The sequence below is a fragment of the Elephantulus edwardii genome, unplaced genomic scaffold (assembly GCF_000299155.1).
Source record: "Elephantulus edwardii isolate Elephantulus edwardi_28Jun2011 unplaced genomic scaffold, EleEdw1.0 scaffold00058, whole genome shotgun sequence".
Lineage (NCBI taxonomy): Eukaryota > Metazoa > Chordata > Mammalia > Macroscelidea > Macroscelididae > Elephantulus > Elephantulus edwardii.
The window spans coordinates 6,253,519-6,272,034 of record NW_006399808.1 but is presented as its reverse complement, the minus strand read 5'-3'; positions in this window follow the sequence as shown (position 1 = coordinate 6,272,034).

Here is an 18,516-nt window from a genome sequence, read left to right as displayed (position 1 = left end):
ACTTGTTCTTTATTTTCCTGGTTCTTATTGGCCAGGGACGGAGGCTGCTTCCTGTCACATTCTTCACATCTGTTTGGTGCACTGTAGACGTTTTACTTTGATTTTCAACTTTGCTTTCTATGTACTCTTTAAGGCATGCTTCATCACTGATGACTATCTTTTCAGCTTATATAGTTTATGTCATTCTCCACCTTCTATTGTGCACATAGCTCAGTGATTGCAGTGTTTTTACCTAGAGATTTTGTGAAGGCTTAGAATCTACCTGGCCAAATTACTGAAAGAAATCCATGTTTATTCTCATTCCAAAAAATGGGGATCCAACAGAGTATGGAAATTATCAAACAATATCACTACTATCACCTGCAAGCAAATTGCTGCTGAAGATTATACAAAAATGACTGGAATTTAATCTTTTTTAGTTAATAAAACAATTCTTGCAAAACAAACAAACAAACAAAAATGACTGGAATGGTACATCAGCAGAGAACTCCTGGAAATACAAGCTGGGTTTAGAAGAGGCTGTGGGCACTAGGGACATAATAGCCAGTATCAGATGGATCTTGGCTGAAAGCAGAGTACCAGAGGGATGTCTATCTGTGTTTCGTTGACTATGCAAAGGCATTGACTGTGTGAATCACGGCAAATTGTGGCTGACTTTGAGAAGAATGGGAATCCCAGAACACTTGACTGCTCATGCGAAACCTATTCTTAGAGCAGGAAGCAGTTATCAGAACAAAGCAAAGAAACACTGTGTGATTCAAAATCAGGAAAATAGTGCATCAGGCATGCATCCTGTCTCCATACCTTTTCAATCTATATGTGGAACAGATCATTTGGGAGGTTAGGCTTGGCATCAGGATTGTAGGAAGGCTCATCAACAACCTGCATTATGCAGATGACACAACCTTGCTTGCTGAAACTGAGGAGGACCTGAGGCTTCTGCTGCAGAAGGTCAAGGACCGCAGTCTTCAATATAGATTGCATCTCAACATCAGGAAAACGAAGAGACTCACCACTGGGCCAATTGGTAGCATCATGATAAATAGAGTAGAGATTAAAGTGTTAATAATTTCATCTTGCTTTTATCGACAATTGCCATTCTTGGCATCAGCAATCAGGAAATCAAAAGACACATTGCATTAGGAAATTCTCCTATCAGGGACCTTTCCAGAGTGCTAAAGAGCTACTGTATCAGTCTAGAGATCAAGGTGTGCCTGATCCAGACTATGGTCTTCACAATTACTTGCTGTGTATCAGAAGACTTGCCAATGACTAAGGATGACAGAAGAATTGATGTCTTAGAGTTGTGGTGCTGGAAAAGAATATTGAACATACTGTGTCCTGCTAGGAGAGGAGAGGGTAAAAACAAGTTGCTCCTTGGAACCAAGACTTATAAGCTCCATCTCACATAATTTTGGCATGTTGCCAGAAGGGACCAGTCTTTGGAAAGGATATCGTGATTGGAAGAGTGGAGGAACAGTGTAAGAGAGGAAGACCTGGAAGAGATGGATTGTCTTAGTAACAAGAGTAATGGGGGGAGGTATGTTGGAGACAGTGAGACTGGCTCAGGATAGCTTAGGATTCAGAGCTATTATGCCTAGGGTTGCTATGAGTCGTAGTCACCTCAAAGACATATAAAAACAAAACATGAGATTGGTGCCTATTTCCTCTTCCTGCATGTTGCCTACTAATACTATTAGTAGACACTAATGGGTGATTTCTACCATTATCAACATAATATAATGTTCTGTGGTATATAGGATAATTTATGTCAAGGAATGATGGTCTCATTTTCCAAATTAGGAACTGGAGGCTCAGAGAGGTTGATTGACTATCCTGTGATCACACGGGATAGTCAGTATCTGAGCTAAACCTGAAATAGACCTTACTCTTTGCACTCTTACATTTGCTTCAGCACCAAATTTTATTTCCTTAGCACCTCATTGCATTTTTCTTAGTCAGTGAATTTTATTCTCTCTCATTGTGGCTTACCTATACCTGAGTATATTGGAAAAATTAAAATTATGATGTCCTTAATAAAATAACTTTGACGGGGTATAGATGTCTGCACAGGGAATATTCTTTGTGTGTGAAACAAAAATTCAACTTGTTATAGTCAATGAAGTCAATGGTTCAGTTAATAATGCCCCTAATGGCATAACTCTGCTCAGTGCCAGGGATGGATACCTTTAAAATCAGAGGCTCGATTTAATGACAGGCCATGCAGAAGTCAGCGTTGTCATAAATACAGCTGGGATGGGAACTCCATGGGAGAGGAAACCCTGGGAGCCACTTGAAGTTATTGACTCAAGTCTCATAAATCTCCCTCGCCTTCGTCCTGCATCTCCCCCACCCCAGCCTACCCCCTTAAGCATTCTCCCTCTGCAGTGCCTTTCCCTGGGAGTCTGCTGTGGTCAGAGCTGCACTTGTAGTTCATTGCCATTATCTGTGTGCTGCTGAGGGGTGGACGAGTTCTTTGTGCTCTCTTCAGACAGGAAAAAAATAAATAAAGACTATTTAAAATGGTTAAGTCTCCTCTGAACATGATGCTTTTGAAAGGAATGACCTTCCTTCTTAGGGATCCTCCTTCTTTGAGCCCTTCCTCACCCCTGGTATTGGACGAAGTCGTCAGAGAATCCTGGTGGCCTCGGACCAAGATGTAGGCCAAGTGGAAACACACTAAAGTGATTTAATAGGAAAGGTAATTCCTATTCAAACGGGCTGGTCCCTTATTCATTTCCTCGGATTATCATCAAATTTATGTCACCAGCAAAGGAGCTTTATTGAGTTTCACCAAGATATTCCTTTTGCTCTCATTGTCGTTAGTTGGCACACTGACATTTTCATATGTGTCTCAGCTAATGCCTCAAAATTACTCCATCTACAAATGTAACAATTGAACAGATAATTTTAATAAGATTCAGCTTGACTTCAGACTGCACTCCTTCCTTTCTTTATAGAATGCAAATTGTAACCTGTTTTTAAAGCCGTGCAATGCAGTGAACTTTAATGGGATTTGACAACATCATATTAAGCACAACAACTACGCATAATGTACCGAAAAATTGGACGTGAAATTGGAAACATAGCTGAGAACAAAGTAAATTTACATGGTTTGGTAGTTTGAATGTCTGATATCATATTCTCTCATGCAAGCCCCATAAAAAAGCAAAGGATTTAACAATGGATATCAGCAGAAAGTGCTTTTAAAGTTAAAACTGATGGATGGCTTGTCAAAAAAAATAATTGCATTGGTTGGAAAGTCGGGATGCGTGCTGAGGGGGAGAGAACAGGATATACAGAGAGGATGATGGGAAGTGACAGTGGTCTGTCAGGAAGGACTTGCTGCCCAGAGGAGTGTGAAGCCAGAGCTATAAGGTGGCAGAGTAGAACAGGCTGTCAGAGCGGGAAAGTGGCTTTAATACCCTGAAAAGCAAAGGAATCCGCCTGTCAGCTTTGCTCAGCCGTGCTGAAAGAGGAAGAGAACATGGCATAAAGTTAGAGACATTAAACGGGGGGGTGGGGGGGGCGGTGGTGGCAGCGAGCAGTGCAAGAGAACACAGGCAGAGGGGAAGAGATAGAAGCCTCTCTGGGTTTCTGCATCTTTTCTATTCTATCCCCCCATCCCGCCTCCCCATTTCTCAAGGACCAAATAATTAAATCTTAGGGGCTGCGATGTATTTAAGAGAAGGGGCAGGCACATCCAAATGACTGCCTGCCACTCCGGTTGAGCAGGCGGCTTTCTTACGGGCACACCTAGGGGTGCGTAGGCGTAGCTCTGGCTTTTCAGATCTCTCCTCTCATCTGCTGACCTTTTCTGCCCGTCCAATTGTGCTGTCCATTGTCTCAGAGCCGACAGCGATATCAAGGCTTCTGGGACTAGCTTATCTCTTGCCAAAGTGCTTTGAGGGCTTAACACTTTAGCCATACAACAGGCCCATGATTAAAATGCAATAATCTGATGATTTTTCCATAAATATTTTCTTGCTCTATCAGCATTGGGTTTTGAATAATTTATTATTCTTTCTTAATATACTCCTGGCAGTAAGGTTAATTTGGTCATCTTGCAGGGGCCTGGCTGGTAATGAACATTTTTATATCAGGCCTTGGAGTACTTCCCCCATTACGCACATCACGTCTTTACGATATAATTGCCCTGGTTGCATGAAGAGTGTTAACATCTAGAAGGGGTTGGAATATCGTAGTTTATCCTATCAAAATTATTTTGAGTATCTGGCCTTGCAAAATGCGTTCTGAGAAGCATCCAAATTCTTGAACTCTATGTGACTATGACACAAATTTAGATTAGATTAATAGTTTGGAGGGGAGACTCCTTTCCAAGAAATGGCTGTGTTAGTTGTGGAAGATAAAGATGGTAATGGCAGTAGCAGTAACAGCAGTAGCAGTAACAGCAGCAGCAGCAGCAGCAGTAAACACTTATATAAATACTTTCTCTGGTGGCCTATTGGTAAGAAGCTGCGGTGCAATCCCAAACGCAGTCTGTTCTAATCCATCAGCTGCTCTGGGAGGATAGGATGAATGATCTCCTTTCATTTGATTTAACGCCTCTGAAAACCCACTGGCAGTCAGCTATGGGTTGGGTCTGACTCAACAGCACACAATAACAATATGTGCAAAGTAAGTTTGTAATGTTTATATATCAGCTTCTATATTCAACTCTCAGCAAGTGGTTCTATTAATATCATCATTTTTTTCAATAAGGAAACTGAAGCTGAAGAGGTTAAGTTAGGAGACAGTGGAATTAGGATTCAAACTCAGATTGTTGGCATCAGTCTGTTTCTAATATATTTGCTATGTGCACAGGCATGTGGAAACAAACTTAGATGTTAGGCTGCTTCCTAGCTCTGTAATTCATATGTGTCTAATGCATTCTGGGAAGAATTTTATTAGAGGAAGCCGTTTCCAACAGGAACAGCGACTTGAGTTCTCAGGAAAGTAAGCTGCCTACAGAGTTCTCCTCTTGGCTGTTGCCATGATTAAAAGTGGGGCCAGGGAAAGGGGAGAAGAAAAGACCGAAAGAGAGAAGGAAAAACATTTTTAACCCAAAAAGTAAAACAAGCTTTCATGCAAGAATAAAACATGTGTCTAAATTTGGTAATCTTTTGCTCTGAAGAGAAATATCCACTTACACACAACGTTCAGTTTTGGTCAGAGCATGGGGAACTACTTTCCAGAACATGGGGAACCTCTCTTTGATAATGATCTTCTTAAGCCTTGGCTGGTGATGGAAATGGTATTCTGCCCCCTTTCTAATCTTACTTTCATACAATATAGTGTAGGAATCTTCAATGGCCTAGTGGGTAAAGAACTATATTGCCAACCCAAAGGCAGTAGGTTTGAATCCACTAGGTTTCTCTGTGGGAAAAAATGGTCAGTTTCCTCCTGTTTGTTTTATAGCCTCTGAAAACTTGCTGGACGGTCCAGTCTGACTTGATGGAGTTGAGTGCCAGGGTTGTTTGTTTTTGTTTTTTTTTAATAATATGAAAGGACATGGATTAATTAATAGAATCTTCCCTTGGGAATTTATGAGCATAAATGACCATTGCAGGTAGTTGTCACAACAGAAAAAAGAAATTCTGTACTGTTCAAAATCTGGAAGGGAGTGCATCCGGTCTCCATACCTTTTCAATCTACGTGTGTATCAGGTCATTCGGGAGGGTGTACTTTATGAGGAGGAATCTGGCACCAAGTATGGAGGAAGACTCAGCAACCTGTGTTATGCAGATGACCCAGCCTTGCTTGCTGAAACTGAGGAGAGCCTGAAGCATTTGTTGCAGAGGGTCTGCAATATGGCTAGAAGCTCAGAATCAAGAAAATGAAGATTCTTACCTCTGGGCCAATTACAGCACCTTGATTCATAGAAATTGAGATAGTTAACAATTTCAGCTTGAGTCAACACTCTTGGCACCAACAGTCAGGAAGTCAAAAGATTAATCTGCTGTCAGGAACTTCTCCAGAGTGCTAAAGAGCAATGATGTCAGTCTACAGACTAAGGGGAACCTGATCCAGACTGTGGTCTTCACAATTAACTGTTATGCATCAGAAAGCTGTACAGTGACCAAAGAGGATAGAGTTGATGCCTTTGAGCATGGTGCTAGAGAAAAGTATTGAACATACCATGGACGGCCAAGAGAACTAACAGGTCTGTCCTGGAGAGGGTGAAGCCAAGGTGTACCTTAAGGAATTTTGAAGAATTTTTTTAAGAATTTGAAGCTCTGTCTCACATACTTTTGATATGTTGCTAGGAGGGACCAGACTTGGAGAAGAACATCATACTTAAAAGGGTGAAGGGACAGCATAAAAGAGGAAAACCCTGGATGAGATGGATTGACACAGTAACTGGGATATTGATGGTAGGTGTGTCAGAGACCATGAGATTTGTCACAGGATAGAGCAAGATTCAGAGCTATTTGTACATAGGGTTACTATGAGTTGTAGCAGGCTCAAAGGCACATAGCAACAACAACAACAACTCTCAAGGGCACTGTCAGGGATTTGATTGGTGCAACACCCTATTTCAACATCTGTTAATATTGTCACTGAACTGCTTACCTAAGCTAATAGCTTTGTTTTAACTAATTAGAATGGTTTTATTCTCAACAGGCTGTTTACTTGCCATAGCAGGAAATATTTTTCTCCTGAGACTCTGTCCCTTCCTTTCTTGAGAGCTTGTTTGGAGGTTTTAGCAGGGGAGCGCAGCTACTCGTATACTCTTGACCGAAGGACGGTCTTCCTTCTATCGGGGATGGTCGTCCTCCTCAACCGAGCACGCAGCTTCGCTTCGGGAGGGACGCACATGGATCGGTGAGGGAGTAAGGGGACACCCGCCTAGCCAGCCAGATCAGCCGAATCAACCCTGGCGATCAATGGGGTGACAGATGTCGCAGCCAGATCGCCCTCACATCCTGTCCCTTCCTTTCTTATGCCAAAAAAAAAAAGTGATCTTCCTAGGCCTCAATGGAAGGAGTGGCATGTCCACCACTTTCTGCATTTTGTGAATTCCAGGTTGGCTTGGTTTGTCTCTAAGAAGTCTCTCCACTGTTCCATGGTACACTCTGGCTTTGCAAATCCAAAAACTGATGAGAACACTACTAGTCTTAACTTGGTTCTTAAGGCCATAATTCCATTCTTTACTCTTAACTCAGAGAATTTGAGGGCTGAGACAGGATTTAATCAGACTTTCCAGTGTTCAGCTCAGAATCTCTAGCAATAGGGAAGTAGTTATTCAGGGAGTATGCAAACCATGGTCATGCATTTGAATCACAAAGGAAATTCTTAAGATTAGCCAAATGGGATTCCCTGGTATTTCTACTCTCTGACTCTTGCCTTAATTCCTGGGCCTGTAAAAATTCTGAATGAAAAGTCTGTGCTGATGGTTGGAATCCACAGTGCTTCCATGGGAAGAAGATCAGAGTTTCCTCCCAGGTGACTTATAGCCCTTACAAACCCACTAGAGGGTCAGCTATGAGTTGATTCTGACTTGACAGTAATGAGCTTGAGTTTTTCTGGTGTGGTTTCTTTCTTTCTGTTTTCCAAATAAGATGCACAATATACAATTTTTTAAAATTGTGTAACTTCCTTCTGCATTGTTTCCTGTGTATGTTAAGTATAGTATAGGTGTGTATATTATTTATGTGGTATGTTATTTGAAGAAAAATATAATGTATCTTATTATTCACTGTAAAATTGTGTGTCTTCAGCGTGTCTTTTCCTTGGCTTCTGGTTCCACTGGATCTGTTGTGCATATTCATAACTTTTTCTTTCCTGTTGAGTCCAAACCAAATCCTAACTGACTTACTTACTAGAGAGTGGGTTTTCAGAGGCTGTAAACTACATGGGAAGAAATTGGCCATCTTTCTCCCATATAAAACAGTGGGTAGATTCAAGCCACATACCTTTGGACTGCCAGCAAAGTTTCTTACAACTAGGCCACCAGAACTCTTTCATAAGTAGAGTGATTGTATTTCAGATTTCTTTCTTCTTTTCTTCCCCCTCTGCTTCCAGACTCTTTCATTGATTGGGAGATCCCTGATGCCAGAACTAAAGGGAACAAGACCCAAACTCTTCAGTGAACTTACAGGCTTGTGGTGCTTTTCCCACTTTATACCTGAAGCTAGAAGGATTCAGACAGAGTTACCTATTGTCCCAAGTACATACAGTTAGTAAGTGGAGTTGATTTCAATCTAGGCCTCCTGGAAATCAAAGCCTTGGCTGGCTAGTGTAGTGGCTGAAAGTGAACATCCTAGAGCCCAACAGCTCCACAGTACATACATGAACTGGTGATCTTTGGCAAATTACCCAACTGTTCCATACCTCAGAGTTCCCATCTATGAGAGGGTGATAGTAATAGTACCTGCATCACAGAATTATTATAGGAATTAAATAATTCATATAAAACACTTGTTACCATACATGTGTGTAACCAAAAAAAAAAAAAAAAAAAGAGTAAAAACAACACCAAAACCTCTGTAGGGTTCTTGAGTTGTGATTCATAGGTTTCTGAGGCTGTAAATCTTACCTAGAGGAGACTTCCCATCTTGTTCCCATGAATTAGCTGGTAGATTCGAACTACCAACTTTTGGATTAGCAGCTACACTACCAAAGTAGTAAGTGTTTGATAAATGTTAATTTTGCATCCCTGCTGTCAGGGACCTCTCCAGAGTACTGAAAAGCAACAGTGTTAGTCTGAAGATTAAGGTGAGTCTAATCCAGGCTTTTGCAATTTCTTGTTGTGCATCAGGGAGCTGGACAATGACTAAGGATGATAAGAGAAGAATTGATGCCTTTGAGTTGTCGTGCTGGAGAAGAATGTTGAACATACCATAGAGAGCCAAGAAATCAAATAGTTTTGTCTTGGAGAGGGTGAGAACAAGTTTCTCCTTGGAGGCTAGGATTTAGAAGCTCGATCTCACATATTTGGGGCATGTGGCCAGAAGGGATCGATCGTTGGAGAATAGCATCATTTTGAAAGGGTAGAGGGACAGCTCAGGAGAGGAAGACCCCAGATGAGATGGATAGATAATGACTGGGGTAATGGAGGTTGGTGTATCAGAGTCAGTGAGACTGGTTCAGGACAGGGCAGGCTTCAGAGCTGCTCTATATAGGGTTGCTATGAGTCGCAGACCACTCGACGGCACATAACAACAACAGCAACATCAAAATTGTCATCAGGCTCATTTTTTTAAAAACTGCAGTAGTGACTGTTAGCACCCTACTTTTGTTTTCCACAGAGATTGGAGTCTAACCTCCCAGATCCTGACAGGGGGTGTCAGCAGATACATGGGGAGGCATTTACAAATAACCCTTCTTGCTTGATGCTTTACAACAAGGGCCGGGCAGGGTCTTGGAAGGGTGGCAGCTGCTATTTTTTTTGGTGTTGGGCTTTTTGGTGTTTTGGGTTTTTTTTTTTCTTTTTCTTTTTTACACTCTTAGAAGATTGCTGCAGTTATCTGGAAATCTATTGCTCCGCCAAAAGCAGGATTGCATGATACAATTTAAAAGGCCGGCAGCTGCATTTCATCCTTTTCACAAGAAAATAACCCCTTACTCCAGTGAAGCTAAAAATAAAAATGGCAGTACATTTGGCAACCACGCTTCTTCCTTTATTACCTCAGCAGTATCTGAATAAAATGTCTTATTAAGCAAGATATAAGGGCAATGAAAAGGAGAGTAAGTCAAATTAGTTGACATCTAAAGCTTGGTGCATCATATACAGTGAGGGTAGTTACTGTTTAGTAAAATGGATTTAATGCTTAATATAAATGCTGATATTTACATGGCTATATTTTGGCAACTCGGAGGAAAGAGTGGTAGATTTGGGGCCAGTATATCTAGGTTTTAAGTCCTGTCCTGCCACAAACTACTCATGTGGAACCAGGCGAGTCTGTTTATTACTGTAGGCCCCACCTCCTTTATGTGATAAATGCAGAATGTTTCTTGGAACCCGAAGGCTCTGTGTCAGCATCTTGGAGTCACCTTGGTGAGGCAGTAAACAGGGCTCTGGAGTCTTTCCCCACCCTGACAGGTGCAACACTGCCTGTGTTGTGCATGCTGAGGTGATTATATGAGGTTTTCTTTGAAAAAAACACTGAAGCCACTGAAAATGACGTTTCACAACTACGAGGTTTGATAATGTCTTGCAGTTCTCACATTCTAAATGTCTATGATGTCAAATAGCAGTTGGGCTTTGGCAGTGGTCTGAGAGTCTAGTCTTAGATGATAAATCGGATCTGGGACAATGGCCTCATGTCTCCCACCACTGTGATGAAGAAGGGCAGGGCTCTAGGAAAAGCACTACAACTAGGGAGGGAATATGATGGCAAAGCCATTAAAAATGTGGATGGGAGCAAGGATGTCTCTGTGTTTGTGCGTGTATAAAGATATATAAGCCAGCCTTTGATGCATGTGAGTAAATGAGTACAACTATTTGCATAAGTAGGTGGGATCTATGTAAATTAGATAGGTTCAGATCTGTTGCTCATAGGCTGTGAATCATACGCAAACAACACCAACAACGACAATATGGGAATTATATATAAATGTGCGTTTCCATGTTTTATATGGGGATGAGGTACCCACAGCCATGTTTGTGCATGCTGAACATTCCCCTCAGCTACCTGCTGTCTCATTTATTCCTGCCAACAATGTTGTGGCTTAGCCTTTGTCTTCTTATATGCAGTTCAGGAAGCTGAGTCTTGTAGAAACAAAATTATTTCACCCAAGTCACATAACTAGTGATTTGAAAAGTTGAAGGGTTGAGTTAGAAATGTATTTTGCATGCAGCCAGGACAGTGCCTCAGGTGGCCACCCTTTTGGCTTCACTGGCCTTTAGATGGTCTTCCTATCTGATAACAGGTTATCAGTTCAGTATTTTTCCTTATTCAAAGAATTAGAAAGTGATTTATCCTTTCCTGTTGAGATCTGAAAGCCAGGGACTAAGTCTTAAAATCATAGAGCTCCTCATTTACCTAGCCTTCAGATTTCTGTGCAAGAGGAAGATCCTCACAAGTGTTAGAGGCTTGTATAGGTTAGATTTTAAGGTCCTTGGTTTTGCTTGAAATCCTCTTTTTGGTATTCTTTCGTTTTATCAGTTAAGAGCTTTATCTATTTCTATAGAGATTGAATATAAGGGTGTAGAGAGGATGACCAGGTTTATTGTATTTAGTTTTGTTCGTCAGGTTTTATTGTATTTAGTATTTGTTAATGGACTGCCAAGAAAACAAAAAGATTCATCGTAGAGAGGATTAAACCAGGCTGCTCCTTGGAGGCAAAGATTCTGGGGCTTCGTCTGACATACTTTGGACATGTTGTAAAGAGAGACAGGTCTTTAGAGAGGGACATCATGCTGGGTAGAGTAGAGGGACAGCGCAGGAGGGGAAGACCCTCTATGAGGTGGATTGATTCAGTGACTGGGGTACTCGGGATGGATGTGTCAGAAGCAATGAGATTGGCACAGGATAGAGCACGGTTTAGGGCTGTTGTACATAGATTCGCTATGAGTCACAAACAACTCGACGGCACATAACAACAACAACATATTGAGCTTGGGGACTATTTAAATATAATGCTGATCAGTAGTAAATGCCATGCAAAATCATACTTTGCCTTACTGGAAAAGTAACTGAGCAGTTTCTACTCTAAGACCTTAGCATACATTGTTACCTTTAATTCATGCCATGAAGCACATTGACGACATTGTCAATCATTCTATTTCCTGGGATTCATGTATTAAGAGTCTTTAACTCAAAGAAAATATTATGGAGTGCCTCAGGTAGATCTATGCTCTGCTACTTAAGGTTCATAAAACCTAAACATTTCTAATAATAGTTATTTCACCTACTTTGCCTAAGACTAAAATCTTTTATAGATTCATTTCACAAGATCTGTCAATCATTATTTAGAAATTTAAATGTTACCAGCTAATATAAGGTTGGAATAAGGGCAGACTGTTTTCAGGGTGGCGTTTGGGCCTTTTATAACTAGAGTATTTTTAAGACTTTCTTGGTGCCTTATTTGGAAATGAGGAAAAACTGGAACTCTTGCACTCTAGTCATTGATGTGCAGAAAGGTAAAGCCATTTTGTAACAAAATGCTGGAATATTAGTCAAATTAAATATGTATACTTTATGTACTAATCATCCTACTCCAAGTTTATATATTGATGAGTTCTACAATAAGTGGACATTAGATGATGTTGTTGTTGTTGTTATGTGCCATCAAGACATTTGAGAGTCATAAAGACTCGATGTATAGCAGCTCTAAATTCTGCTCTTAATGTTTCTGACACACCTACCCCCAATACCCCAGTCAATCAATCTCATTGAGGGTCTTCCTTTCTTCCATTGTTCCCTCATCTTCCCAAGTATGATGTCCCTCTCTAAGGACTGATCCCACCTTGCAACATGTCCAAAGTATGTCAGACAAAGCTTCAGAATCCTTGCCTCCAAGAAGCAGCCTGGCTTCAACCCTTTCCAGGTTAAACCTGTTTGTTTTCCTGACAGTCCATGGTATATTCAATACTCTTCTCCAGCACTACAGCTCAAAGGCGTCAATTCTCTGTCTTCCCTAGTCATTACCCAGCTCTCTGGTGCATAGCAAGTAATTGCAAAGATCATGGCCTGTATTAGGCACACCTTAGTCTCCAGACGGACATTATTGCTCTTCAGTAGTCTGGAGAGGTCCCTGGCAGCAGACTTTCCCAATGTGATTAATCTTTTGATTTCTGGATGCTAGTACCAAGAGTGTTGATTGTGGAGCCAAGCAAACTAAAGCTGTTAACAATCTCCATCTCTTCACTGTCTATGATGATGCTGTCAATCGGCCCAGTGGTGAGAATCTTTGTTTTCTAGATGTTGAGCTTCAATCCATATTGAAGGTTTCAGTCCTTAACATTTTGAAGTAAATGCCTCAAGCCCTTTTTAGTTTCAGTTTCAGCAAGCAAGATTGTATCATCTGTTGTTGTTGTTGTTTTGTACTGTAGTTAGAACCGACTCATAGCTGACCTTCTGGCAGTTTTTCAGAGGCAGTGAATTGCACAGGAGGAGATTTCCCTTCCTTTTCCCATGGACCAGCTGGTGGCCTCGAACTGCATGCCTTCGGGATTGCAATGCAGCTTTTTTGCACCGGAGCCCTGCACCATCTTTCTTTGGAATGGGAACAGATATAAATCTCTTCCTAGCAGTTAACCAAGTGGTTGTTCTCCAGGGCAACATCTCTTTGTTAAAATAGATCAACTGATACACCATCAATTCCTGGGGCTTCCCCGGCCCAGCCCCAATTCCTTCAGAGCAGCTTGAACTTCTTCCTTCATTACCACAAGCTCTTCCACATAAGTTGTTTCATGAAATTCGTTTGTATTAGCCAATTCCTTTTAGCACAGTGACTCTGTATACTCCTCTCATCTTCTTAAAAGCAGTAAAAATGCTTTAAAATGCATTTAAAAAAGCATTAGAATGCTTCCTGGATCATTCAATATTCTTACCAAAGCATCCTTAAGTATTGCAACTGGAGGCCTGATTTTTTTCCCTTCAGTTCTTTCAGCTTAAGAAATACGGGGGAGTTTTGCTCTTTTGATTTTCTGACTCCAACTCGTTGCACATTTCATTATAATACTTTACTTTGTCTTCCCATGCTGCCCTTTTAAATCTTCTGTTCAGCTCCTTAACTTTTTAATCTTTCCTTTGCTCTGTCTTCTCGGAGTTCTAGTGCAATATTCAGAGTTGTGTCTGACATCTTTCTTGGTCTTTTCTTCCTCCTTTGTCTTTATAATGACCTTTGAATTCTTCCTGGATAATATTCTCAATATCCTCCCTCAGCTCATCTGGTCTTCGCTCTCTAGTGTTCAAGCCCTCAAACCTGTTCCTGAGATGGTTTTGAAATACAGGTGGGATAGACTCAAGGTCAAAGTTTGCTTCCTGTGGATTTAATTTAACCTTCTTTAGCTTTAGCTTGTAGTTGCATGTAGATGGTCCATTTTGCAATCACCTCCTGGCCGCATATTCACACCTGATATTGAGCTTCTCCAGCGATTCTTCCCAGAGATGTAATCAATCTGACTTTTGGGCATACCCTCAGATGAAATTCCATGCATATAGTTTGCAATTATGTTTCCTATAAAAAGATTTGCTATGAATAAATCATTGTACAGAATTCCATCATTCTATCTCTAGTCTCATTTCTGTTACCAATTCCGTGTTTTCTGACTACTGATCCTTCTTCTCTGTTTCAACTTTTGCATTCCAGTCATTCATTATTATTAATGCACCTTGATTGCATGTTTGTTCATTGTTTTCAATCACCATGACTGTTAGAGGGTAGAAAATTTGGATTTTGGTTTATAGAGAGTTGGTCAAATCCTTTTCCAGGGAAAGCCAGTTGTCAAGTTGCTGAGGCAATTTATACTTTCATTTCTAGCCTTCATAATAGCAAGCAAACAAACAAAACCCCAAACCTATTGCTATTACTCAGGGCAACTCTGTATCAGATGTTTTGAGATTGTAATTCTTAAGGAAGCAGGCTGACTCATTTCTTCCATGGGGTAGCTGCTGGGTTTGAAATGCTGACCTTCTGCTTAGCAGCCTCTCGTCTTCATGCCTGTCCTTCATCTTGAGAATGTCAGAAAGGAAGTAAGTCATCTTGAGCAAGTATGGCAACGATGGGCTCGAGCAGAGCAGCAGTTGTAAGGATGATACAGGACGAGTGTTTTGTTCCATTATATTTATGATCATTCTGAGTTAGAACCAACAGGACAGTGCCTGACAACAGTTGTCCTGAGCAATAGAAAAATGTAATCCCCAAAACTGAGACTTGGAGCTAATTGGATTCATCAGCCTAGAATGAATGCCTCCCATTGCTTTCGGTGTAGGTGGACTGCATAGATTCTGCCCAGTATTGAGGACTTTCATCTTTCTGGAGTTATTAGAAAACTTTCCCAAAGTCAGGTAGTCACATTCCAAAGTGTTGATGCCGTTAGAAAAGGATTTTTTTCAGGATAAATTCCAAAATTATTCTCTAGGGAAAAGAAGAGAGAAAGATGGTACTAGTTCAGGTCATTTTAGCCACTGCATTGATTTTGTGTTTTACTCCAAGTTAAGAAGTTGTAGAAATTGAGTAGCTCATCGGGTGGAATCAGTTCTATATATTCAAGAAAACAAGTTTTCTCCAGATGTTGTAAGAATTATGCATAGAAATAAAAACACCCACTCTTAATAGCAGATGGTAATTAATGAAGAGATATTCTTGGGGATAGATAAAGGCAAAAGGATCTTTGCCAAATTTGACTTTGCTCAAAAAAAATAACTATTTTTCTAAATGACATCACTAATTGAGTGTCATAGTTCAGGATTTACTCTAGGAATGTCTAGAGCCTCCTGGATACTTGGATTTCCTTGATATCAGCTGATGTTCTATCTAAAATGGTGAAAATTGCCCGCCATGGGATTGGCAAGCTACTTTGAAGAATTAACTTGTTGCATATAGAAAACATACATATAGAAAAGAAATATTCAGAATCTGTATTCTTTTCCTTCCTACAAGCTCCATGGAGATCCTGTACCTCCCTTCTTCTGCAGAGAGGATGACTTCAAGACTCCTGTTACATCCCTCATCAGCATTATTGAGCATCTTATTCCACTACTGGGAAGATGTCACGTATGGAGCTGACTTTGCCAACTCTGAAGGCATCCTTTAGGAAGCCAAATTGCATGATGTTTCTTGACTTAGGCTCCTAAACCCTAGCTGTATTTGCACATTTGGATTTAGAATCCTAAATATTAATTGATCCACACATTTGAATCAATCTAAATAATTGTATCTAATCAATCAGCGTCTCTACTTCACTGTATTGAACCTGGGTTTTGTCACACACAGATTGCACAGTTCAAAAGCTGAACACAGGTTCACAAAGTTGCTTTTCCTGCTGTTGTGAGAAGTGAGAAATTCTACTACAGCTATTTTAATAAACATCCATTATCATTTGTACAAGTAACAAGTTTCTTTGAGTTCTCATTTTCAAGTTTGATTATATGAGTACACATATAACATTGTTATTTTCCTATGAATGTATTTACTTACAGACCTGGAAGATTCATAAATACTGATGTTCTTTTGCAACACAATTCATCTGTGACTTTAATTTAAAATTTCCCCATCTACCTAAACTGACTGATGAACCCTCACAATTGGGATTTTCATGTGTTGGGCGTTCTTCCCAATTGATGGCAGTAGAAGGGATATCCATTGAAAAGCTCATTAAGGAACTCAACAATATCAAGTAACCAGCCTAAGTAAATTATCGACTTCTAAAAGAATTTGAAAAATCAGTTTATTCAAAAAAGTAATCATCACTTTAAAATTGACCGTTCTATAAGTCTCTTCTACCTTCTGAAGTTTTATGTATTGAGACTAAACTACTGATACCCACCACCAGTGAATCAGTCTGACTTATTGTGACCTTGAGGGACAGATTAGCACTGCCAGGTAGGATTTATAAGGCTGTAAATACATACAGAAGCAGACAGTCTCATTGTTCTCTCTGAGCAGCAGCTACTGGGTTCAAATTGCTGGCTTTTTAAAAATTTTATTATTGTTTGGCTTTTGTGTGAACAGATTAACATTTTAGCCACAGTGCCACCAGGGCTTCTTATAATAAGGCAAGCCTCTGGTAGCCTAATGGTAAGAAGCTGGGCTGCAACCCAGAAGACTAGCAGTCAAATTCATCAGCTGCTCCACAGAAGAAAGATGGGTAGTCTCCTCCGGTGTGATTAACTTTCTCTAAAATCCCCACTGCAGGGTCAGCTATGGTTCAGTTCTGACGCGATAGCACACAACAACAAAATTACATTTGAGAGGATAGAGTTGAGTATGATGTTGAAGACTGTTAAAGGTCATGCTCACATATACAAGGTAATCCCTCAAAAATTGGTATTCTATATATGAGACTGTTTTGAGAATTATAAAATTACTTGACTAGAGCCTCAGTCAAGAATCAGTAGTCATTCTGCAGATATATCTCTATATGTCTATATATATATATATCTATATATATCTCCCCATCTCTATCTCTGTATCATTTATATCTATATAATCTATATCTTCCACATCAATATCTATATATCTATATCTCTATATATCCCTGGAGGGAAATATAACCAGGCATATATTCCCTTTCAAAATGACTCTTTTAGCCTTTTCTAAAAATGATCACAGGTATTTTCAATACACGGCTTGCCAGACACTATTCTTTCTGACAGTGGGTCTGAATTTAAGGAAGTTGTGGACAGGAACCTTATCTGAGCTGTCACCATTCTGCCTCATCACCTTCAAGCTAGTGATCAGGCTGAAAGGAGAGTCAGGCTACCAGGATGTCCTTAGAAGGATGCTGGAGGAGATTAGCCAATGATATTTGCTAGGCTCTTCATCCCTCAACCTGTCACTCCACATTCAACCACAGAAATGGGCCCTGATGCCTCACTAACCCAAAAACCAAGCACACTGCTGCCGAGCAGATTCTGACTCCTAGTGACTCTCCATTTTGTTTCCAACTCTACAGTTATTTACAGAAGACTGGCCATTTTTCTCCTGTGAAGCAGCTAGTGGATTTGAATTGCCAACCTTTCACTTAATAGCCTAACATGTAATGCATTATGCCACTAGGACTCCTTGATGAATCACTAATAGGGAAATATTTCAAACCTTGCATTGAATACCTGAACTCATATTTCAATAAGGATTTAGAGAATAAAATCATGTTCCAAATGTTGACTGCAGTGTAGTCTTCTCATTGAAATGAAATAACGCCTTAGTATTTATTAAGCACAATGGATGTAGAAAGAGATGGAATCCTGGCATAGTAATTGAGGTAACGTGGTGCAGTAAAACTCCTAACAGATATGCTAGGGCTGTCAAGTTAATAAAATAGTGGTTGTTTCAAGTCTTACATTGGATAGAATGGTGCATCTAGAGACTGGATTCGATATTACCACATAGAAATGACTTCATATGTAGGGAATGAGTATGATGGAGTAGTGTGTTCCACTAATACAAGAACACTTATGTGAAAGGGACCTTTTCTTTAAAATTTATTTTTGTTGTTGGCTTGCTTACAAAGTTTGTATACATTGTGTTTCACACTATCCTTCATTCATATTGTGTTTCATACAATCATTCTCATGCATTGTTGTTGTTGTTGTTGTTATGTGCCGTGGAGTCGCTTGCGACTCATAGAGACCGTATGTACAACAGCCCTAAACTCTGCTCTGTCATGTGCCAATCACACTGTCTCCGACACTCCCAACCCGATTACCCAAGTCACTAAATCAATCCACCTCATAAAGAGCCTTCCCCTCCTGCGCTGTCCCTCCACCCTCCCAAGCATGATGTTCTTCTCCAAGGAGCCACCTGTTTTAACCCTTTCCAAGACGAATCTGTTTGTTTTCCTAGCTGTCCATGGTATTCTCAATACTCTTCTCCAGCACCACAGCTCAATGGCATCAATTC